Source organism: Euphorbia lathyris, chromosome 1, assembly GCF_963576675.1.
Source record: "Euphorbia lathyris chromosome 1, ddEupLath1.1, whole genome shotgun sequence".
NCBI lineage: Eukaryota > Viridiplantae > Streptophyta > Magnoliopsida > Malpighiales > Euphorbiaceae > Euphorbia > Euphorbia lathyris.
Genome location: NC_088910.1, coordinates 52,075,225 through 52,099,889, shown reverse-complemented (window position 1 = coordinate 52,099,889; position 24,665 = coordinate 52,075,225).

The window sequence follows — 24,665 nt, the reverse complement described above, 5'->3', positions numbered from 1 at the left end:
GGTTCTGACTGTCGTGCGATAAGCCCACAACGCAAGAGGGAGGTGCTCATGCCAGTTCCGATGTGATTCTACCGTCTTTACGAGGATCCTTTTAAGGTTCTTATTAGCTGCTTCTACTGCCCCATTAGCTTGTGGACGGTACGGAGAAGACCTGTGATGTTTAATGCCATATTCTCGGAAAAGATTCCTTACTTCCCCCTGAAACTGGACTCCGTTATCCGTGATCATGTGATGAGGCACTCCGAACCTGGTGATCAAGTGTTTTTCAATGAACTTTCTCATCTGCTTGGATCCCAGTTTGCTAAACGACTCTGCTTCTACCCATTTGGTGAAATAATCGATGGCGACTGCAATAAACTTATGTCCATTTGAAGCGTTAGGCCTTACTTCGCCGATGATGTCAATGCCCCAGGCAGCGAATGGCCAAATAGGTGCTAACACATGTAATTCCATGGCAGGAAGATGACTGCAATCGCCGTGGATTTGACAATCGTGACATTTCCTTGCATACTCGTTACAATCCCTTTCCATGGTGAGCCAATAGAAGCCTTGTCTGATAATTTTCTTAGCTAGTACTGCTCCCCCCATATGGGCTCCACAAATTCCCGAATGTACTGATTCCATCGCTTCGCGGGCTTCACCCGCATCCAAGCATCTTAGTTGTAATCCGTCAATGTGCCTTTTGTAAAGCAAGTCGTTATGGATGACGAACTGACGAGCTAGCCTTCTAATCACAGCTTGATCCCTAGGTTCTGACTCTGCCGGATATGTTCCATCTTTCATGAAGTTCACGATATCGAAATACCACAGTTTTTCATCTGCCCCTAACAGCATTACGTCTTCGTAGCACGGTTTGTGAGATCTTCTCAATACCAATGGTTTCGAAGCAAGGTTCCGGGGGTTGTCCCAAACTGACACCAAAGTGGCCAAGGCATCCGCGGCCTGGTTCTGAGCTCGAGGAATGTGATAGAAGCGACATTCTTTGAATCTCAATGCCAACCCTCCTAGCTGATCTAGATACGGACGTAGCCTTTCTTCTCTCACTTCCCAGTTTCCTTGTGCCTATTCGATGATCAACTTGGAGTCACCCCAAATTTCGACATATGATGCTCCCAGTGCTGCTAATGACTCCAAACCATAAATGCACGCTTCATATTCGGCCATATTATTAGTAAGAGGGAAGGATAACTTCTTCGCCATCGGGATTCTTTCTCCTTCCGGTGAGATAAGTAGTACTCCTACTCCGGCTCCACTCGAATTAACTGCTCCGTCGAAGAACATTTTCCATGGTATGACTTCGATTGCGTTCAAATGTTCATCGGGGAAATCATAGCTTACTTCTTCCTCTTCTTCATTCAGGGGTTGGTTAGCCAGAAACTCTGCCACGGCCCTTCCTTTGATAACCTTCTTCGTCACATATTCAATGTCAAACTCGGACAAAAGCAACAACCATCTGGCTAACTTCCCCGTTAAGGATGGAGTTCGGTACAGATACTTCACGGGGTCCATCCGAGAAATAATGATCACTTTATACGATTGGAAATAGTGCCGCAGTTTCTTCGTCAACCACACCACTGCCACACATGTCTTTTCGATCATGTTGTATTTGAGCTCATACTCTAGGAACTTCTTACTCAAATAATACACCGCGTGCTCCACACCGGTGTCTCCCTCTTGGGCCAACATTGCTCCAATAGATCGCTCTTCAATCGCTACATAGAGGAGAAGCGGCTTTCCCAGTTTAGGCGGTCTCAGCACTGGCGGATTAGACAAATAGTTCCTGACGCTCTCCAAAGCTTGCTGACACTTATCATTCCAAACAGCGGGTTGGTCTTTCCTTAGCAACTTAAAGATTGGCTCGCAGATTGCGGTGAGTCTCGCTATGAACCGACTGATATACTGAACTTGCCCCAGAAACCCCCTCACTTCCTTCTCATTTCTCGGCGCTGGCATTTCCTTTATAGCCTTCACTTTATCGGGATCCACCTCAATTCCCTTATTTCCGATTACATAGCCTAAGATTTTCCCCGACGAAACGCCGAAAAAGCATTTCTTCGGGTTTAACCTTAGCTTGAATTCTGCAATTCGGGCCAAAAACTTCTCGAGTGCGGCAAAATGCCCTTCTCTCGTCTCTGATTTGACCATCATGTCATCCACGTAGACTTCTACCTCCTTGTGTATCATGTCATGGAACAGGGCTGTGGCCATTCGCTGGTAGGTTGCCCCGACATTTTTCAAACCAAATGGCATCACTCTGTAACAGTATGTTCCCCACTCTGTTGTGAACGAGGTTTTCGCTTTGTGCTTTTCGGCCATCTGAACTTCCATGTAGCCCATGAAACCATCCACATTTGTGTGTAAGACGCTTGATGCTGCACTGTCGATCAATACATCGATATGAGGCAAGGCGAACTCATCCTTGGGGCATGCCTTGTTAAGATCTCTGTAATCCACGCACATCCTCACTTTGCCATCCTTTTTCGCAATGGGCACTACATTTGCGACCCAAGGGGGATAGTCGATCACTTCGATGAATCCTGCTTCTAACTGCTTCTTCACCTCCTCTCTGATCTTATCTGCCCATTCGGGTCTCATACGTCGGAGCTTCTGCTTTACGGGCCTCGCCTCGGGATATGTTGGAATACGGTGAGTTACGATTGATTGATCGATTCCAGGCATGTCTTCGTATGTCCACGCGAATACAATTTCGTATTTTTTAATTATTCTCTCAAATTCTTTTCTCTCTTCAATAGTTAGTTCTTGAGCAATTTGTATAAGTTTAGGATTTTCATCCGTACCAAGATTGAAAGTTGACATTTCTATTGTATTGATTTCAAATGTAGGCATGTTATATGAATGAGAATGCATGGAATGATCATGATCAACATCAAGCAAGTAAGCAAAATCAGAATTCATTTCATTGATAGCGTGGGTGATTACATCATCGGACTCAAACAAAGCAGTAATACAATTTTCATCCTCAATATCTTCAGACTTCTCATATACTCTCGAGGTACTAGGCTCAATTTCAGCTCCTGTAGTCGCTTCAATGGTAATGACCTGCTCCTCGGCATTTGAATCCAGCATCATGATCTCCTCGACAAAGCAGCTTGCCTTTCCTTTGCCCCAGTCGGCGACATCATTGAAGATTTCAAACCCTGGCAGAATCTTTCCTTCCGTGCTAGTCCACGACTCGGAGGTTCCCGAATATGGCTTTCCATGCCCTTCGCTTACAAAATGCTTCCTCAAGCCTATTTTTCCTTCTGCACTCATGTTGGATGGACTCCCCTGCTCATATCCCAAACCCATCCGGGTTTTCTGACTTTTAAAATCCGGAAACTCCGACAACCCTTGATGGTGTGCTCCTAATCCCATTCCCGGGATGAAACCTCCTTTCATCATCTTCACCACATCGGTGGTCATGCTCGATTCGTAAATCCCGGAGACTTGGAATCCGGAGAAAATTTGAGGCTCAATTCCCAATGCTGCCACCGAGCTCAGTTTCTCAGCTCTAATTGTTACTATCTCCTCCCCGAAGGGGAACTTAATCATCTGATGGAGCATGGAGGGCACACCTCCCAACTTGTGGAACCATGGGCGTCCCAACAATACAGCAAAGGTTACCGGGATATCCAGCACCGTGAACTCAGTTTCTTCCTCGTGCGGCCCCACTTTCAACTTGGCCTTGAAGACTCCTTCAATATGCCTACGGCTGTCGTCATACGCTCTAATCACAGTTTCAGAGGCTGTCAGGTCTCCTCTCTCCACTCCCAACTTCGACAGGAGTTTCAATGGGCAAACATTAATGGCCGATCCATCATCGACCATCACACAGCTAGTCTTCTTCCCGTTAATTTCCGCTCGGATATACAATGGCTTGTTGTGAGCCTTCCCCTCTTCTGGGAGATCCTCGTCGGTAAACGTGATCTCAGTCTTTTTCCGGGCCATTATTGCCCCTACTAGCGCTGCCGGCTCAGTGTCGGTGGAAATAACTAAATTCTGCAACTCCTTCATCAGGTTCTCACGATGGTACTTAGAATGGCATAAAACTTCCCAGACCGTAGACTTAGCTTGCGTCTTCTTTAACTTTTCAAGAACTTGGTCATCGGGCTTAGGAGCCGACCCTTGGTGCCTTTCCTTCGGCCACACGACCTGATCTCGTCATTACCGCAATTCCGGCTCATCATCTGATTCGTCCCAGATGTTAATAGGAACCCTTCGATTAGCATCCTCCTCGTCCGAGGAACTCGCCCAAATGTCTACGACCATCAAATCCATGACGTGAGGAACACTCGGATTCAGGAAAAAGGGATCCGCCGATCCATACAAGGCCCAACCTATCAACTCATCATAGTCACGGAGGGACACCCGGCTCATCCTCCTTGCGGCCAACGGAATAGCGCCTCGTTGTATGCACATAAGCTGCACCTTATCGCTCATTGTCTCATTACACTGCTCATAACGGTGCCTCCACCTTCTAGCATAATCCACAAAATGTTCCTCGGGGAATTGCCTAATCCTGTCCAGATCATCCAGGGATCCCGTCCATGGAATGTACATTTCATATCTCGCCACAAAGGCATTTCGGAGCGGTATCCAATAGCACATCTCTTCCTCTGACAGACCATGATGCCACAATAAGGCTTCTCCCATCAAGGTTTCCGGAAAATGTTCATGCAACTCACACTGTGGGAATCCAGCGTTATACATATGATCGCGGAATATCCTCGCATGCTCTACAGGATCCCGGTATCCACCATACCTAGGCATTGCTAACACCGCATCAGGTGTTTGGTAAGACGGGGAATCAGGAGTTTGCTCTGCTAGCATCCATACCGTATATTCCTTGATAAATCTCTTCGTCATAGCTGCCCAATCGGTCTTAACATACATTGGCAGCGACATATACCACATCAGCGGTTCACCCATCAATGAATTACAAAACAAGCTAGTGATCTCTTCCTCTTTGAAACTCAAGGCTGTCATAGCCGACAAATAGAAGTGAAGGTGCTCCATAGGGTCCTTATTGCCGTTATACTTGCTCACCCTTGGCAATGGATGCTTGATGGATCCAATCTGCATTGCAAAGTGCTCTGCGGTTCTATCCTCAGCTCTCTGATACTTTTCAAGAAACAAATCCGACAACCGATCCCAATCGTGCTTGCAAGAGTCGGGCAATGAATGGAACCATTGCAAAGGCTCACCTACCAGCGAATGGTGGAACCACTGAGCAATTTCATCTACCCCGAAGGATTCAATAAACATGTCGTGCATATACTCACGCAAGTGCACTTCGGGATCCCTTCCTCCACTGAACAAACCCAAATTTGGCACGATAGTCCGAGACGCCCCTTCACCGGTCTCTTCGGCACTATCCTCGTCATATGGTGCTCCACCATCTGATCCCTCCTCCATTGGTTCTTCCTCTTGTTCCTCACCCAAGAAGGACACATACAAACCATTTCCCACATTGCTTCTTTCGACGGAGTCCAACAACTCCTCTACATCTTCCTCAAAAGATTCCATCACTACAGTTTCCATCAAACCAACTCCGATCACGCTCACCCTATGATTAGGCAATGGATTGCGCCTAACGGAATGGTTTGCTGACGAAGGATCAGCTATCTTCTTCTCCTCAATCAAATCTTGGATTTCGTGTTTCAGCCTCTCGCAATTCTCAATCGTATGTCCATAACTGCTGTGGAATTCACAATACCCTCTAGCCTGAATCTGCGGAGTAGGTTGAGCTTTGTTATACGGGGTAAGGGCTTTCAACAACCCCTTCTTCTACAGACGTTCAAAAACTTTCGCATAGGTCTGATCGAACTTGGCGAACCGCCTCTTTTCGATAGCATTAAGATCAACCACTTTCACTGTCGCAGATTCCGTACTCGTGCTAGGCCCTCCGGCACTATATCCAGACTTCGTCCACTTGGTATAAGCTTTCTTCGGCTCCCTATCGCCTTTAACAGTCAAGGCACAACTATACATCTGATTGAAATCTGTGAACGGCATATATCTCAACTCATTCTTAATATACGGCAACGTATTGCCAATCACCATTCGGATCTGATCTTGCTCAAGTGGCTTCTGTTTCATGACCGCGGCCTTAGCCCTCCATCTCTTCACGAAGTCTGAAAGGGATTCCCCAGTCTGCATGGAACCATGTGAGGGCAGCCCCCTCCAGGTAAGTGTTAAACAGCCCCAAGACTTGATCCTCGATCAGGATCGTGTGCTTCATTACCACAACGTACTGATTCATGTGAGCGGTGGGATCTCCAGTTCCATCGAACTTTTTCATGTCAGGGAGTCGGAATTTCAGAGGCAAAGCTGTTGCTGTCAAGCAATTCTTCAAGTTATAGAAATCCTGACTTCCGGAGCTTCCTCCGCGCAAGTCCTGCACTTCCTGTGTGATGTGTTGCCTCCACTCCTCTTCCTTAGCTTTCTCCTTCTCTAACTGTTTTCGGACATAATCCTGATAATCCTCCTCATTCCCAAAGCGAGGGCCATCGTTCACCTCATTCTCAGCACGCTTACTACCACTCTTGTTGTCCTTCAGTGCTAACTCAGCTAGCTGGGCCAAGATTGCGGCCAGCTAGTCGTTGATATTGTTCACAGAATTCTCCAATTCAGCCACCTTCTCGTCGGTTGCAGACATACTGACGGAAGACTGAGTATACTCGGATGAAGATGATTCAGAAGCCACAACTACTGATTCGGGACTGTCTACTCGCGACTGATCAAACTGTCTGACAAGCCGATTACTCTCGCGAAACCACAACCGCTTAATGATGACGTCTGCGCGAACGGTATCCATTAATATGTATGCATGATTTCATATGCATGATTCGTGGTGTGTGCGTTTATTTATTTACGATTATAAGATAAGAAGAACAAACGTTAGTTTTATTTACACGTATCACAACATCTCTCTTCCACCCTTATTCCTCCACACACTCGTTGGTCCAGGTCTCTTTTCTAGGATTTTGGTTTGGGGCTCACATTGTGGTCCAGGGGACGCGTGATGCCGTCGATTATTGCGGGAAAGTAAATCAACCATCAGACAATACAGTTCGTTTTGACGTATCCATATTCAGTGACTAAGAAATCGACCAAGTTGGATTGTCCTTTCGGAATAACTCGTCTTTTGTCCTTTCGCGAGATGCGTTAATTCGGGTTTTGACTCCCTTTGAGTGAATCTCGGTTTTTAGACATGGTTCGAGTTATTCTTCTAGTCCAATCGTTCGTTATTGTCAATGACTCATTCCCTTTTATTCGCGTGGGTTCACGTCTCGATTTTTGGGTTACAATGGGGATTTTATCGAGAACATAACCATGTGTTTGTTTAGTGATGGAATCACTTTTGGATTTATTTTAGGGAACGGATTCATTGCGTAACGTGTTTGTTTTTAGCGTTGAGATTCCGTTTGCTCATTTTGCTACATGAAAAGACGGCGAGTCTTATTTGAGCGCACGATAATCTTTCGGCTAATTACAACTCTTTGTTCCTCCCAATCCACGGGATATATCATCTTAGTGTGGTTATAGAAAATCAACGTTTCGTTGAATCGCATGTTTATTCGAAGCGAGGATATCACTGTTTTCCTTCCTTTAGGCGTGAATTTAAGCAAACACGTATATCGGGCCATATTTCTTGCAGTTTTGGTAACGGTCGAAATGATCGAGTCGTTAGTCAAAACCCGCAGTCTCGTCCATATGGCGCAATTATATGGTTTGGCTTAATTCGGCTTCGAGATTTTAAACGGGGTATACTCTCGTCCGAGGCACGTATTCAACGATATTGGTTTATTTTCTTTAACTACTCGCGGGATTAACATATATCGTAGATTCAGAATGATTTTGGTCGATTAGTTCCTTTTTATCTTTTTATTTTCTTAGTCACCTTTTGCGGACACGTCCATTTCTCTTAAGAATGACACAAGGCATAACGTAAAATCTCGTCTTTTATTCGGAAGGGACGGGCTACTTGTGCGAAACTTTTCACGTTACAACAAGGTCGTTCGAAATAGAAATGTTCTTCATTTTCGTTTCGTCGTGATCTCGTTTTATCCCAATTTATTTAAAGAATGTGAATAACGGCTACCGTTAATATAGTCTATTGTATCGAAATGTAACTATCCTTAACACCGAACCGATTAATACTAATACGTGCTTACGTCATAACGTATTTCCTGAACACGTGCCTTCGTCGGGACACCAAAAGGGACAAGGCGGGTCGCACATGTTCATTCATATGAGATGACTAAGTCGTCTTTAGTTCAAATCGTCTCATTTTCTTTACATAGTTTAGGATTAGACACGTATCATGGCGGTTTGAAAACACGAACTGATTCATTTATCACATCAAAAATAGTAACGGGTAATCCTATGGAAACTTCTAAGGCTACTATATGCTGACACGGCTGACCGCGGGACCTCACAGGACCGCACAGATTCGCCCCTAACGAATGGATGGGGACCCTCTGGCGCCTTACTGTAAGGGGGAACTTACGCTATCCTCTTTCGAGCGACGAATGGACTCTCGCTAGAGGTTTCGCGGAAATTACCCAAAGGGTTTGCAATAATACTCGTGAATGCATACGAAAAGAAGTAAAACGATCCGTCCCCGTTAAGGGCTTAGTGCATGCCTTCCAGAATCAAATTTCTCGCTTCCCCAGCAGAGTCGCCACTTGTTAGATGAGGTGCCGCGGCCTAATCTCCCGGGCGGACCGGGGGGTGGACAACCTCATGGCGACATAAGCGATGATTGGCGCCGAAAGCAACCAATCGCGGAATCAAGTTGCTCGGCAGGACCGGAGCTCGGAGATATGGAAGAGTCGCCACCCATGAATGGGAAAATGAACACCGATCCCTTGCGGGAGACCGGTGTGGGTTCGGGAAACTTAGGTAGGAGCCGAGAAGGCTAGCTCCTTTCCGGAGAAAGGCTACTAGGCACCCCAACATCGCCCGGTTATGAACCACCGGCCTCCTACTCAGCATGTTAGGCGATAACGGACTAATCGTATACTTCTTTAAGTTTAAAATTCATTTGAAACCCTTTTCTTTCTCTTTTTGGAAACCATTTTGAGCATATGATATTGAAAAGCCACATCAGTAAAGAATCACCCGTTTATGTTTATACATACACAGAGAGGGGGAAGAAAGAAGTGATTTATTTACAACCGTATTTAAATGTTATGTTGTGTGTCTATTCTACATTAACTTATTTCCCCAAAACGATGTTTATTACATGGTTCGCACCTTAATCGCCGTTGGAACGATTTAGGTGCGTTTTAAAACCCCGTTTGATGAAGCTTACCCGAATCGCCGTTGGAACGACTCGAGTAATTGAAAGCGTTAAAGTAAAAGCCTTTTAATAAGAAAACGTGGTTAAACATACAAGTCAATTTTATTTTGTACAAATTCATTAAGAAAGCGATTCAAAATCTCCATTATTAACAAAGAAAACGATTTTGATTACAATGTTCGCTTAATCCGTCGTTGGAACGGACTAAGGTTTTAAAACGTGGTGTTTTGAAGACGATTTGAAATATCAACCGAAATGACTCTATTTATCTACATTAGAGATCTAAGAAAGCTCATTAGCTTAAATAATTTAATTGAAAACTCTCTTTTTGTGACTTATTTTCCCCACTTATTTAATGGACTCTCTAACTATTATAATTACATCAATAAACACATTTAGGCCCAAAAATTAATTTTTCCAAGTGAAGCCCATTTGAAACATGACCAAAAGAAATAAAGAAAATAATATAGATATATATTTACACATTTTAGTCCAAAAGACATAAAATAAGAGTAAAAGAAAATATACTATCTAATACATATATAAGAAAGAATAATGAAAATAATATATTTATACTTTAAACATAAGAAAATAGTGAATGAAATTCATAAATGAGAAAATAGCATTTATCACTCAAAATAATTTTATTTAACAATAATTAAGATAACCCAAATATACCCCAAAACTATATATATACATAACTAATATAATCCTAATGTCAAAAAGACTATATGTTCATCCCCCAATATCTACTAATTATCTCCCAAAATGCCCAAGTAAATAACATTTAAAATAGAATTTAATGTAATTTAAATGAATAATAATAAAAAAGAAAGTAATATGTACATATACAAAAAATTAGAATAAAAATGGAATACCAATCTCCTAAAATAATTATATATGTTAAAGTTTTAAAACAATTTGAAAAGAATATATTACATAATTATATATGTATATACTAAGGATTAAAAGTCTAAAAGTTAAGAAAAAGGGACCGAAATGACATTTTTTACATTTTGGCAGATTTATCGATGGAAAATCCGTCGGTAAACATCATTTAGTGACAGAATTGGCAAATTACAGCAGCACTCCAATATTTTCCAGATTTATTCAAAAGCTTTAAATTAAATCTAATTCAATCGTTTTGGGACTTCCGAACTACCAAAGATGGATCATAGTCGAACACGGAAGTTCCTAAAACGATGTTTTTATTTTAAAACGTTATTTGGAAGCCTCTTTTAAATAAAAAACTTATAATTACAACATTTTCGATACCCGAACTACCTTTTTATCGGATCACGGTTCGTATTGGGATATCCAAAACGAGGTTTTTATTTTAAAACAAAACCGAATTTTATTTAACACGAAACGAAAATTAAATAAATACGTTAATTAAATAAAACGTGACAAAATAAATAAATAACTAAAGGAATAAAAACTATAGCAAAAAAAAATAAATAGAAGAAGAGAATAATTTAAATAAAATAAAGAGTCTAGTCCTCGGATAATACCTTTAATTCGGTATCTAACAGTCGAAGCCGATTGATTCCACGAACCGCGAGCTCCCGTTTTTTATGAAAAATTTAGTAAAAATTGAACTTAGGAAATTTAGAGATTTTCAATTTTAGGAAAAAAAAATGTTTTTTTTCCCAAAAAATCCACTTCCTCTCTCTAGAAAAATATCTAGTTTGAGAAAGCTCTCCCCTCCAAAATCCTCTCTCTTTCACCTTGGGATCCGTGCCCTTATATAGGGAAACGGATCCCGGAACAATGGGCGACGCCCAAAAAAAATTGGGCGTCGCCCATTGTGGTTGGGCGGCCGCCCAACCTAGTGTTGGGCTACCGCCCAACAATGTTGGGCGATCGCCCAACTTTCGTTGGGCGATCGCCCAATGCGAGGTTGGGCGCCCGCGCCCAACCCTCGTCGGGCGTCCGCCCGACGCGTTGGGCGTTCGCCCGACGTGGTTGGGTGCCCGCCCGGCGACCCTCGGGGCGTGCCCCACGCCGTCGGACGCGTGCACTCCGTGGCCGCCGAGTGCGCGTTCCGCGCAGCTAGACGCTCGCACGTCGCGGCCGCCGAACGCGCGCCTCGCGCTGCCAGGCACGTGTGCTCAATGGCCCACGAGGGCGCGCACCGCCAGCGGTCCCAGGCATTGCTCGGGCGTCGAGAGCGTGCCACTCGCGGTGCGTCCGACGGACGCCGCGCGCACGTCTCGTGCCGTCAAGCGGGCGTTCGACCATCGTCGTCCGCGTGCGGGATGCCGTTGTGTGCCTACGCCGTGCCGTTAATTTTCCTCAGCTTATTATTCTTTATATATTTTTCAAAACTTCCGGAATCAATCGCTTCGACCGTCTTGTTTCAGATTTTCGTCACAGGTCCTCCGACTCGGTGTCTACACTAACTCTTCATAGTAAGCCTGTACAGTTGCATCTTTAAACTGGGCGAGTTTGTTGACCAGCTTTTCGTCTGGGACAAAAGCTACAGTGCTCGGCTCAACTATCTTTGCTTTCGCTTTTTCTCTCTTGGAGGATCCTTCAATTTTAACGTGTTTACCTGAACCACGGGTTCTCATTTTGTTCTCTTTTTTAAGTAAGGTTTTCCAGTGGTACAGGGCACAGAGCATGAACTGCCTCTGTGAAAAGAAATATCAAAGAAAAGAAAGAAGTATGGTGAATGACGAACCATCATGAGATAGAGCTTCTTTAAGTAGGGGAGAAGATACGTCTTCTCGCCAATCTGCCATTATTAGGTCGAATCAGAGTATGCCACCTGGACAGATTGGCAGAAAGGCGCGTATATTCGAATTGGAATGAGGGGCGATGAACGGTCATGATTTGAATTTAGAATTTATTGCCCCCTAGCCGTTGAATCTTATCGAGGAAAAACAGGCGGTATGAGTGCCTATGGGTATAGGAGTGGCCGTTTCCACTTTTACTGATTTTTAATTTTTCTACCGCCCTAATTTCCACGATAAATCCTTCCCTGTTAAACAGGTACAATTGTACTACCACACCCTTTGGAAGGAGTTTTGGGTTTTACAATTGTGCCTGGCCAGAAGATACTTATCAAGAATCAAAATTCAACACATTTGACACTTTTTAACAAAATTAAAATAATTAAAATGCAAAGTTACTTGTGCTACAATTGGTGTTTGTAGTGGACACCCTGTTCTCGTGCTTTTACTGACTCGGGGGGTCTTGGAAATGAACGGTATCAATCTTTCTTGTGTGATCGTTCTCTAAATATGGCTTTAATCTCTGCCCGTTCACTTTGAAATGTTCCTGGCCTTCCTTGCCAATCTCAACTGCTCCATGACTAAACACCTTGTGCACCGTATAAGGTCCCGTCCATCTTGACTTTAGCTTCCCAGGAAACAACCTGAGTCTTGAGTTGTACAGGAGGACTCTCTGACCTTCTTCGAACGTTTTTGTCTGGAGTTTTCTATCATGTCACAACTTAGTCTTGTTTTTGTAATTCACAGCATTCTCATATGAGAACAACCTGAATTCTTCCATGTCGCAGAGTTGAAGTCTTCTCTGATCTCCAACAGCTTGTTGCTCAAAATTTAAGAAAGTTAATGCCCAGAAGGCCCTGTGTTCCATTTCAACAGGAAGGTGACAAGATTTTCCGTATAATAATCTAAACGGAGACATTCCAATTGGTGTTTTATAGGCAGTCCTATATGCCCAAAGAGCATCGTCAAGCTTGTTCGCCCAGTCTCTCCTAGAATTGCCAACAGTTTTCTCTAAAATTCTTTTGATTTCACGATTGGAAATCTCTACCTGTCCACTTGTTTGTGGATGGTAAGGTGTGGCAATTCTGTGAGAGACTCCAAGCTTTCCCATCAGCTTCTCGAATTTGGCATTGCAAAAGTGGGTGCCTTGGTCACTAATGATTGCTCGTGGGACACCAAATCTGGCAAACAGCCTTTTCAGGAATTTTACTACCACACGGGCATCATTGGTGGGACTAGCCATTGCTTCGACCCACTTGCTCACATAATCTACAGCCACTAAGATGTATTTATTTCCTAAGGATGTAGGGAATGGTCCCATAAAATCTATGCCCTAGATGTCAAAAATTTCGCACACAACTATGTTGTTGAGGGGCATAGCATTCCGAGCTGAGATGTTGCCTGTTCGCTGGCACTCATTACAAGTGCTAATGAACAGATGGGCATCTTTAAAAAGTGTTGGCCAGAAAAAACCTAATTGAAGAACCTTAGCCGCAGTTCTGCTGGCGCTATGGTGTCCTCCGGCTTCACGGTCATGACAGTGTCTTAGAACATACTGTCCCTCTTCTTGCGATATACATCTCCGAATAATTTGATCCGCGCACAACCTGAAAAGATAAGGGTCATCCCAAAAGGAATATTTAATTTCAGCAAAAAAATTTCTCCTCTGATTAGTGGACAGTTTGTGAGGCTTGAGCGAACTTGCTAAGTAATTGGCAATATCGGCAAACCATGGCGCAGACTGTGCAGTGTATAGATGTTCGTCTGGAAACCTTTCAACAATCTCTGGTTGTTCCTGACTGTCTTGGTGATCAATTCTTGACAAATGATCGGCTGCGACATTCTCCATTCCCTTTTTATCCTTTATTTCTAGATCAAACTCTTGAAGCAATAATAACCATCAGATCAGCCTCGGCTTAGCATCCTTTTTAGCGAACAAGTATCGCAACGCAGCGTGGTCTGTGTGAACAACAACCTTGGATAGCACTAAGTAAGGTCTGAATTTGTCGAAGGCATACACAACTGCAAGAAGTTCCTTCTCGGTAGTTGTGTAGTTCTGCTGGGCCTCATTTAATGTCTTGCTTGCATAGTAAATGGGTCGGAACTTCTTCTCAATCCTTTGTCCAAGGACAGCTCCCACACAAGTATCGCTCGTGTCGCACATCATTTCAAAAGGTTGCTCCCAGTCCGGGCCTGCCAGTATAGGCGAGTTGATCAGCTTGGTCTTTATGAGCTCAAAAGCCTTTACACAGTTTGCGTCGAAAGAGAATTCGGCTTCCTTATGAAGTAAAGCCGACAAAGGAAGTGCAATCTTTGAAAAATCCTTGATGAACCTGCGATAAAACCCTGCGTGCCCCAAAAAACTTCGCACATCCTTTACATTGGTGGGTACAGCAAGCTTTTCTATCACCTCTACTTTAGCTTTGTCCACTTCCATCCCTTTTTCTGAAATTTTATGCCCAAGGACAATTCCTCCCGTGACCATGAAGTGGCACTTCTCCCAATTTAAGACCAAGTTAGTTTCCTTGCATCGCACAAGCACAACTTCGAGGTTGTTTAGACAACTATCAAAAGAGTTTCCATAAACCGAGAAGTCATCCATGAATATTTCTACGGTTCGCTCCACCATGTCATGAAAAATGGACATCATACATCGCTGAAAAGTGGCAGGAGCATTGCACAGCCCGAATGGCATTCTTCTGTAAGCATAAGTCCCATATGGACATGTGAATGTTGTTTTCTCCTAGTCCTCGCAATGAATTGCGATCTGGTTGTATCCTGAGTAACCATCGAGAAAGCAGTAGAAAGCATATCCTGCTAAACGCTCCAGCATCTGATCGATGAAGGGCAAAGGGAAATGATCCTTCCTCGTGGCTTCATTGAGCTTTCTGTAATCAACACAAACTCTCCACCCTATAATCGTTCTTGTGGGCACTAACTCGTCTTTCTCGTTAAGAACCACTGTCGTTCCTCCCTTCTTTGGCACAACGTGAACAGGGCTTGTCCACACACTATCAGATATTGGGTAGATGATACCAGCATCGAGAAGCTTGATTACTTCTTTCCGCACAACCTCCTTCATATGGGGATTTAGTCTGCGTTGCGGCTGGACAGATGGCTTGTGCTCTTTTTCCATTAAAATTCTGTGAACACAGACTGCTGGACTGATTCCTTTGATGTCATCAATTTTCCATGCAATCGCGTCTTTGTTTCTCCGTAATACTGCCATGAGTTGCGCCTTTTGATCAAGAGTTAATTTTGATGATATGATGACCGGACTTCCGCTGGGTGGTTCAAGGAATGCATACTCGAGGTGTGCATGCAACGGTTTCAATTTCGGTTTAGTCACCGGTGTAGACACCGAGTCGGAGGACCTGTGACGAAAACCTGTAAACAAGACGGTTGAAACGGTTGATTCCGGAAGTTTTAAAAACAAAAAATATATAATATATAATAAGGAAGGAGAAGTCGCACTGGGTCGCAGTCGTCGATTGGGCGGCTCGCGGGTGCCCAGCGGCGCGGTGCGAGCGCCTAGCGACAGCCGACGTGCGTCCAACGACAGTCGGACGTCCGCCCGGCAGCACGGGGCGCGCGCTCAACGTCCGCTGGACACACGCGTCCGACTACGAGTGGCGCGCGCTCGACGTCCGTTAGACGCACGAGCCCGGCGGCGCAGAGCGCGCGCTCGACAGCCACGGGGCGTGTGCGCCCGACAGCGCGAGACGCGCCCCGGCAGGCATCGGGCGAGCGCGTCCGGCAGCCGTTGGGCGAACGCCCAACGATCGTTGGGCAAGCGCCCAACGTCGGTTGGGCGCTCGCCCAACTCTGTTGGGCGCTCGCCCAACTCTGTTGGGCGATCGCCCAACAATTGTTGGGCGATCGCCCAACAATGTTGGGCGGCCGCCCAACTATTGTTGGGCGATCGCCCAACATGGCTTGGGCGGCCGCCCAACCCTTTTGGGCGATGTCCGATCTTGCTCGGGCGTCGCCCATTTTCTCCGGGGATCCGATGCCTATAAAAGGCACGGATCCCCATGCATTTGAGGGGAGGCTTTTTGGGAAAGATTTTCTCACTCTAAACATTTTTAGAGAGAGAAAATTGATTTTTTGGGAAAAAACATTTTTTTTCCTAAAAATTCCAAATCTCCTAAAAGTTAAAATTTTACCAAAAACACCGGAAAAGCACGATTCGTGGAATCAACCGACTTCAATCGTCAATACCGAATTTAAGGTATTATCCGAGGACTAGACTCGTTTTATTTTATTTAATTTATTTCTTTTCCTTTATTTATTTTTATGTTATAATTTTATTTATTTATTTACCACGTTTTATTTAATTTTGCGTATTTATTTAATTTTCGTCTCGTGTTGAATAAAATTTGGTTTTGTTTTAAAATAAAAACCTCGTTTTGATATCCCAATACGAACCGTGATCCGATAAAAAGGTAGTTCGGGTATTAAAAGACGTTGTAATTATAAGTTTCTTAAAAAAGAAATTTCCAAATAACGTTTTAAAATAAAAACGTCGTTTTAGGAACTTCCGTTATTGACTATGATCCATTTTTGGTAGTTCGGAAATCCAAAACGATTGAATTAGACTTAATTTAAAGCTTTTGAATAAATCTGGAAATAATTGGAGTGCTGCTGTAATTTACCGTTTCTGTCACTAATTGCTGTTTACCGACGGATTTTCCGTCGGTAAATCTGCCAGAATGTAAAAAATGCTGTTTTGGTCCCTCTTTCTCAACTTTTAAGCTTTTGATCATTTGTATATATATATGTATTATTATGTAACATTTACTTTCAAGTTATTTTTAAATACCTTATACATATAGTTATTTAATGTGTTTATAAAGTATTTTTCATTAATTGGATTTGATAAAGTATATGTATATATATTTTCTTTTTTCATTCATTTAAATTATATTGGGTTTTATTTTAAAATGTTATTTACTTGGGTATTTTGAGGTAATTAATTACTAGATATTTTGAAGATAAATAGGCATTATTTTAATGTTTAATGTATATTTGGGAAAGTCATTTTCTATAGTCATTTTGGGATATAAAGTTTATTTTCTTATTAACAATAAATTTTGTTTATCATTTTACATGTTTTTTTTAGTATATTTAGTATCTTTTATTTTCATTATTATGTATATATTTAGCTATTGAGTAGCATCCTTTACTTGGTTTTCTAAAGTTATATGTATATCATTATTTTCAAATACATGTGTATATATATGTATATGCTTTTCCCTTATTCTCTTTGGACATTTATTGGTCCATATTTTAAATGGGTTTTATTTGAAGTGAATTTTGATTTAATATGTTCATTGTGGTAATTATGACAAGTAAAGAGTCTATTGAGTGAAAAGGGGAAAATAAATCACAAAAAGAGTTTTCAATTTAATTATCTAAACTAAAGGTTTTTTAGAGGTTCCTAATGTAGATAAATAGTGTCTTCTTGACATTTTAAATCATTTCTTAAAACATCATGTTTTAAAACCTTAGTCCGTTCCAACGACGGATTAAGCGAACCTTGTAATTAAAATCGTTTTCATTATAAATAATAGAGTTTTGAATCGTTTTCTTAAATGATTTGTACAAAATAAATTGACTTGTATGCTTAACCACGTTTTCTTATTAAAGGTTTTTACCTTAATGTTTTCAAACACTTGAGTCGTTCCAACGGCGATTCAGGCGGACTTCATCAAACGGGGTTTTGAAACGTACCTAAATCGTTCCAACGGCGATTAAGGTGCGAACCATGTAAATGAACTCGTTTTGGGGGAAATGAGTTAGTATAGAATTAACACGCAACACGAAATGTAAATCACGTTGTAAACAAATCAATTCTTCCTTCTTCCCCTCTCTTTTATATATATATTGAACTGATGTAAATGGGTGATTCTTTACTAAAGTGGCTTTTCAATAATATATGCTCAAAACGGTTTCCAAAATGAGAAAGAAAAGGTTTCAAATGAATTTTAAACTTAAAGAAGTATACGATTAGTCCGTTATCGCCTAACATGCTGAGTAGGAGGCCGGTGGTTCATAACCGGGCGATGTCGGGGTGCCTAGTAGCCTTTCTTCGAAAAGGAGCTAGCCTTCTCGGCTTGTACCTAAGTTTCCCGAACCCACACCGGTCTCCCGCAAGGGATCGGTGTTCATTTTCCCATTCGTGGGTGGCGACTCTTCCATATCTCCGAGCTCCGGTCCTGCCGAGCAGCTTGATTCCATGATTGGTTGCTTTCGGCGCCAATCACCACTTACGTCGCCATGAGGTGTCCACCCCCCGGTCCTTCCGGGAGATTAGGCCGCGGCACCTCGTCTAACATGTGGCGACTCTGCTGGGGAAGCGAGAAATTTGATTTCGGAAGGCGTGTATTAAGCCCTTAACGGGGACGGATCGTATTATTTCTTTTCGTATGCATTCATGTGCATTATTGCAAACCTTTTGGGTAATTTCCGCGAAACCTCTAGCGAGAGTCCATTCGTCGCTCGAAAGAGGCTAGTGTAAGTTCCCCCTTACAGTAAGGCGCCAAAGGGTCCCCATCCATTCGTTAGGGGCGAATTTGTGCGGTCCTGTGAGGTCCCGCGATCAGCCGTGTCAGCATATAGTAGCCTTAGAAGTTGCCATAGGATTACCCGTTACTATTTTTGGCGTGATAAATGAATCAGTTCGTGTTTTCAAATCGCCATGATACGTGCCTAAATCCTAAAGTATGTAAAGAAAATGAAATGATGCGTTAATATATACTCTTGAGTCGACATACTAATCACCCTAAAACATCGAAACGATTTAAACTAAAGACGACTTAGTCATCTCGTATGAATGAACATGTGCGGCCCGCCTTGTCCCTTTCTGTGTCCCGACGAAGGCACATGTTCAGGAAATGCATTACGACATAAGCACGTATTAGTATGCGTCGGTTTGGTGTTAAGGATAGTTACATTTCGATACAAAAGACTATATTAACAGTAGTCGTTATTCACATTCTTTAAATAAATTGGGATAAAACGAGATCATAACGAAACGAAAACGAAGAACATTTCTGTTTCGAACGACCCTGTCATAACATGAAAAGTTTCGCGCACGTAGCCCGTCCCTTCCGAATAAAAGACGAGCTTTTACGTTATGCCCCATGTCGTTCTTAAGAGAAATGGACGTGTCCGCAGAAGTGACTAAGAAAAGAAAAGCAAAAAATGAACTAAACGACCAAAATCATTCTGAATCTATGATATGTCAATACCGAGAGTAGTTAAAGAAAATAAACCAATGCCGTTGAATACGTGCCTCGAACAAGTGTATACTCCGTTTAAAATCACGAAGCCGAATTAAGCCAAACCATATAATTGCGCCATATGGACGAGACTGCGGGTTTTGACTAACGACTCGATCATTTCGATCGTTACCAAAACTGTAAGAAATATGGCCCGATGTACGTGTTTGCTTAAATTCGTGCCTAAAGGAAAGAGAACAGTGATATCCTCGCTTCGAACAAACACGCGATTCAACGAAACATTGATTTTCTATAACCACACTAAGATGATATATCCCGTGGATTGGGAAGAACTATGAACTGTTGCTAGCCGAAAGGTTACCGTGCGCTCAAAATAAGACTCGCCGTCTTTTCACGTAGCTAAAATGAGCAAACGGATCCTCGACGCTAAGAACAAACGCGTTACGCGATGAGTCCGTTCCCTAAAATAAAATCCAAAAGTGATTCCATCACTAAATAAACACGTGGTTACGTCTCTCGATAGATCCAAAAGATCCCGTTGTAATCCAAAAATCGAGACACGAACCCGCGCGAACAAAAGGGAACGAGTCATTGACAATAACGAACGATTGGACTAGAAGAATAAATCGTACCACGTCTAAAAACTGAGATGCGCTCAAAGGGAGTCAAAACCCGAACTAATGTGTCTCACGAAAGGACGAAAGACGAGTTATTCCGAAAGGACAATCCAACTTGGTCGATTTCTTAGTCATTGAAAGCTGATGCGTCAAAAACGAACTGTGTTGTATGGTGAATGATTTACTTTTTCGCAATAATCGACGGCATCACGCGTCCCTCGGACCGCAATGTGAGCCCAAAACCAAAATCCTAGGAAAGAGACCTGGACCAACGAGTGTGTGGAGGAATAAGGGTGGAAGAGAGATGTTGTGATACGTGTGATTAGACTAACGTTTGTTCTTCTTATCTTATATATCCGTAAATAAATAAACGCACACACCACGAATCATGCATATAAAATCATGCATACATACTAATGGATACCGTTCGCACAGACGTCATCATTAAGCGATTGTGGTACCGAGAGAGCAGCCGGCTAGTTAGGCAGTTTGACCAGTTACAGATTGACAGTTCTGAATCGGCAGTTGTGGCTTCGGAATCATCTTCGTCCGAGTATACTCAGTCTTCAGCCAGTATGTATGTGACCGACGAAAAAGTGGCCGGATTGGAAAACTCTGTGAACAACATTAATGAGCAGTTAGCGGTGATAGCGGCCCAATTAGCTAAGCTGGCCATGAGAGATGACAAAAGTGGCAGTAAACACGCTGAGAATGAGGTGAACGATGGACCTCGCTTTGGGAATGAGGATGACTATCAAGATTATATCCGAAAGCAGCTTGAGAAAGAGAAAGCTAAGGAAGAGGAGTGGAAGCAACACATCACTCAGGAGGTGCAGGATCTACGTGGGGGAAGTTCCGGGAGTCAGGACTTTTATAACTTGAAGAATTGTTTATCGGCAACGGCTTTGCCTTTGAAATTCCGGCTCCTTGACATGAAAAAGTTCGATGGAACTGGGGATCCCACTGCCCACATGAATCAGTATGTCGCTGTAATGAAGCACACGATCCTGACTGAGGATAAAGTCCTGGGGCTGTTTAACACCTATCTTGAGGGGGCTGCCCTCACATGGTTTCATGCATTGCCGATGGTGACGAAGAGGGATTGGAAAGAGTTAGCGAAGTCATTCATCGCTCAGTATAGCTTCAACACCATGCTTGAGGTCACTTTGAAGGAGCTTGAGAGCACTAAGCAGCAGACTGGGGAATCCTTCTCCGATTTTGTGAAAAGATGGAGGGCCAAGGCCGCGGTTATGAAGCAGAAGCCGCTTGAGCAGGATCAGATCCGAATGGTAATTGGCAACACATTGCCATATATTAAGAATGAGTTGCGGTATATGCCTTTTACCGACTTCAATCAGATGTATAGCTGTGCCTTGACCGTTGAGGGGGATGGAGAGCCGAAGAAAGCATATACCAAGTGGACGAAGTCTGGATATAGTGTCGGAGGGCCAAGTGCGAGTACAGAATCGGCCGCAGTGAAAGTGCTTGATCTTAATGCTATCGAAAAGAGGCAGTTCGCCAAATTTGATCAGACCTACGCAAAAGTTTTCGAACGATTGCAGAAAAAGGGGCTGCTGAAAGCTCTTACTCATTATAACAAGACACCGCCTCCTCCGCAGATACAAGCTAGGGGATATTGCGAGTTCCACAGCAATTATGGGCACACTATTGAGAACTGTGAGAGATTGAAACACGAAATCCAAGATTTAATCGAGGAGAAAAAGATAGATGATCCTTCGTTAGCGAACCCTTCCACTAGGCGTAATCCATTGCCTAATCATAGGGTGAGCATGATCGGAGTTGGTTTGACAGAATGCGTAGTGATGGAATCCTTCGAGGAGAACGTAGAGGAGTTGCTGGATTCCGACGAAAGGAACAATGTAGGAAATGGTCTATATGTGTCCTTCCTTGGCGAGGAACAAGAGGATGAACTGATGGGAGAGGGATTGGATGGTGGAGCACCGTATGATGAAGATAGTGCCGAAGAGACTGGAGAAGGGTCATCTCGAACTATTGTGCCTAATTTGGGTCTGTTTAGTGGAGGGGGAAATCCCGAGATGCACTTGCGTGAATATATGCGTGATATGTTTGTTGAATCCTTCGGGGTGGATGAGATTGCTCAGTGGTTCCACCATTCGCTGATAGGCGAGCCTTTGGGGTGGTTTCACTCATTACCCGACTCTTGCAAGTATGATTGGGATCAATTGTCAGATCTATTTCTAGAAAAGTATCAAAGAGCTGAGGACAGGACTGCAGAGCGCTTTGCGATGCAGATCGGACCTATCAAGCGTCCGCTACCGAGGGTCAGTAAGTATAATGGCAATAAAGATCCGATGGAACACCTTCATTTCTACTTGTCGGCCATGGCGCCCTTGGGTTTTAAGGAAGAAGAGGTCACCAGCTTGTTCTGTAATTCATTGATGGGTAAGCCGTTGATGTGGTATATGTCACTTCCGATGTATGTTAAGACCGATTGGGCGGCAATGACGAAGAGGTTTATCAAAGAGTATACGGTATGGATGTTGGCGGATCAAACCCCGGACTCCTCCTCTTATGAAACGCCCGAGGCAGTGTTGGCAATGCCTAGGTATGGTGGATACCAGGATCCTGTTGAGCATGCGAGGTTATTCCGCAACCATATGTACGACGCCGGATTCCCGTAATGTGAATTACATGAACATTTCCCGGAAACTTTAATGGGAGAAGCCTTGTTGTGGCACCAAGGCCTATCAGAGGAGGAAATGGGTCATTGGATACCGCTTAGGAGTGCTTTTGTGGCGAGATATGAGATGTATGTTCCATGGACGGGATCCCTGGAAGATCTGGATAGGATCAGGCAATTCCCCGAGGAACCATTCGTGGATTATGCTAGGAGGTGGAGGCACCGGTATGAGCAGTGTCACGAAACAATGAGTGATAAGGTGCAGCTTATGTGCATACGGAGAGGAGCTATTCCGTTGGCAGCTAGAAGGATGAGCAGAGTGTCCCTCCTACAATGATCTGATAGGTTGGGCTTTGTATGGATCAGCGGATCCTTTTTATTTGAATCCGAACGTTCCTCACGTTATGGATTTAATGATTGTGGATATTTGGGAAAGTTCCTCGGACGAGGAAGATGCTAATCGGAGGATTCCTATCAATATTTGGGATGAATCGGATGATGAGTCAGAAATTTCTGTCATGACAAGGTCAGGACGAGTGGCCGAGGGAAAGGCACCTATGGTTGAGACTGAGATAGGGGAAGGGTCGGCTCCTAAGCCCGATGACCAAGTTCTTGAGCAATTGAAGAAGGCACAAGCTAAGTCCACAGTGTGGGAAGTTTTATGCCATTCCAAGTACCACCGTGAAAACCTGATGAAAGAGCTGCAGAATTTGGTTATTTCTACCGATACCGAACCGGCAGCACTAGTAGGGGCAATCATGGCTCGAAAGAAAACTGAAATCACGTTTACCGATGAGGATCTCCCAGAAGAAGGGAAGGCTCACAATAAGCCTTTGTACATCCGAGCAGAAATCAACGGGAAGAAGACTAGCTGTGTGATGGTCGATGATGGATCGACTATTAATGTCTGCCCGTTGAAACTCTTGTCTAAGTTGGGAGTGGAAAGAGGAGACTTGACAGCCTCGGAAACTATGATTAGGGCTTATGATGATAGCCGTAGGCATATTGAAGGAGTCTTTAAGGCCAAGTTGAAAGTGGGGCCGCATGAAGAAGAAACTGAGTTCACGGTGCTGGATATCCCGGTAACCTTTGCTGTATTGTTGGGACGCCCATGGTTCCACAAGTTGGGAGGTGTGCCCTCCATGCTCCATCAGATGATCAAGTTCCCCTTTCGGGAGGAGATAGTGACGATCAGAGCAGAAAAATTGAGCTCGGTGGCGGCATTGGGAATTGAGCCTCAGCTTTTCTCCGGATTCCAAGTTTCTGGGATTTACGAGTCTAGCATGACCTCCGATGTGGTGAGAATGATGAAAGGAGGCTTCATCCCTGGTATGGGCTTGGGAGAACACCATAAAGGGTTGCCAGAATTTCCGGATTTCAAGAGTCAGAAAACCCGAAGGGGTTTAGGATATGAACAGGGAGGTCCGTCCAACGCAAGTGGTGAAGGAAAGGTGGGCCTAAGGAAGTATTTTGTGAACGAGGGGCACAGAAAGGTTTATTCGGGGACTCCCGAGTCATGGACTAGCACTGAAGGAAAGATTCTGCCAGGTTTTGAGATCTTCAATGATGTTACTGACTGGGGCAAAGGAAAGGCAAGTTGCTTCGTCGAGGAGATTATGATGTTAGATTTGAATGCCGACGAGCAAGTCATCACTATTGAAGCAACTGCAGGAGCGGTGGACGAGCCCAGTACCTCCAAAGCTTATGAGAAACCCAAGAACCCTGATGATGAAAATTGTATTACTGCTTTATTTGAATCTGATGATGTACTCGCCAACACTATCAGTGAAATGAATTCTGATTTTGCTTACTTGCTTGATGTTGATCGTGATCATTCCATGCATTCTCATTCATATAACATGCCTACATTTGAAATCAATGCAATAGAAATGTCAACTTTCAATCTTGGCACGGATGAAAATCCTAAACTTATACAAATTGCTCAAGAATTAACTATTGAAGAGAGGAAAGAATTTGAGAGAATAATTAAAAAATATGAAATAGTGTTTGCTTGGACGTACGAAGACATGCCAGGAATCGATCAATCAATCGTAACTCACCGTATTCCGACATACCCCGATGCTAAGCCCGTGAAACAGA